Source organism: Oryzias melastigma, linkage group LG17 (genome assembly GCF_002922805.2).
Source record: "Oryzias melastigma strain HK-1 linkage group LG17, ASM292280v2, whole genome shotgun sequence".
NCBI lineage: Eukaryota > Metazoa > Chordata > Actinopteri > Beloniformes > Adrianichthyidae > Oryzias > Oryzias melastigma.
In genome coordinates, this window is record NC_050528.1 from 33,819,675 (window position 1) to 33,821,325 (window position 1,651).

Genomic DNA, 1,651 nt, shown 5'->3' on the forward strand with positions numbered 1-1,651 from the left:
AAGGCCCATAGAGGGCACTTGAGAGAGATTGCCTCTAGAAAGGACAACTTGTGGATAAGAGAGTCTTCCGATAATGAGGAGAGGAAAGGTCTGGAAAGAAACGGAGAGGAGGGAAAGAGTGGGAGAAAATGAGTAACGGGTGTATTGACAAAAGTTGGGCAAACTTCTGACTCGGACGTTCCTTTTTCTGATCTTTATACAAAGTCCTCAGTTAGCCCTCAGTCAAAAAGCCCTGCTGGCTAATAAAGTCAGGAGATGGGTGAGTTCAGGAAGTTAATCACTGGAGTTTTAATGTCACAGCCTACAGACAGATATGACAAACTCCCTACCTTGTATTTGGCTGCTCTCCTTCCTCCCCAAGGCTTTGCCTCTTTTGACTTCTGTGGCAGAGTCTGCACTCCACTGAGCTCATAAGAGGGATGATGAACTGGCTCATCCTTTTACATCACAAAACGATGTATGTCATGACCGCAGTGATGTTTTTCGGCCCTATTGCCTAACAGAAAAGAATTGTCCCTGATTCAAATCTTTGATGTGCAACTGTGTTTGTTGATAGTTAGTGCAAAGCTGAAAATGTTGACGTTTTATTATTTTTATTTTTATTTTTTTATCCCAAGATGACTAATCAAGTGGCAATATGTTGCTCACCTTTCGGCTTATCTCATCAGTTGTTGCCACTGCTTTGCATAGGTGGTGTGGCAGAGATTGTTACGCCCTTCCAAACACAGACCCTTATTTTATCTGGGCTGGGGACTGGCACAGGGAGACCCAGACTTAAGTCTCCTTATGGCTATAGTTGGGCAGTAGCGTAATCGCCTGGTAATATGTGATATTCATTCATTCATCTTCCAGACCGCTTCTTCCCTTTCGGGGTCGCGGGGGTGCCGGAGCCTATCCAGGCTACTGAAGGGCGAAGGCGGGGTACACCCTGGACAGGTCGCCAGTCTGTCGCAGGGCCTCAATCACACACCCGTTCACTCTCACATTCACACCTAGGGACAATGTAGAGTCACCAATTAACCTATGAAGCATGTTTTTGGACGGTGGGAGGAAGCCGGAGTCCCCGGTGAAAACCCACGCATGCACGGGGAGAACATGCAAACTCCACACAGAAAGGTCCCAGCCGGGATTCGAACCGGGGCCTTCTCGCTGTGAGGCGAGCGCGCTAACCACCTGCGCCACCGTGCAGCCCAATATGTGTGATATGTATTCAAGATATTTATGTGATCTTATTTCTCTTTTTAGAGCGAGTTACAGAACCTGGGAGATACGGAGATCCAGGAACTAATACACACTCAAGCTCAGCCAAGAAGGTGCAACAGAACGGTAAGTTTTACTAAGAATGTTACTAAGAAATGTATATTTTATTTTCATTAGCTTTATTTCAAATTTGGACTGCATGGTGGTGTAGATATTTGCACTTCGCCTCACTCAAATCTCGCTTGGATTCTTTCTGAGTGGACTTCTCTCCATGCATACATAGGACAGCCAGTTTTAAAGTTAGTTTTTCAAATAATTATGAGAGATTAACACAGGAAAATTCCACAATTCTTGTTTTAAGTGCAAGCACACAAAATGTGTTATTTATCAAGAAAAATGTGAAAGCCTTATTTTCTCTTAAAAATCAAGTTGTGTGGAATATTCCGCAGAC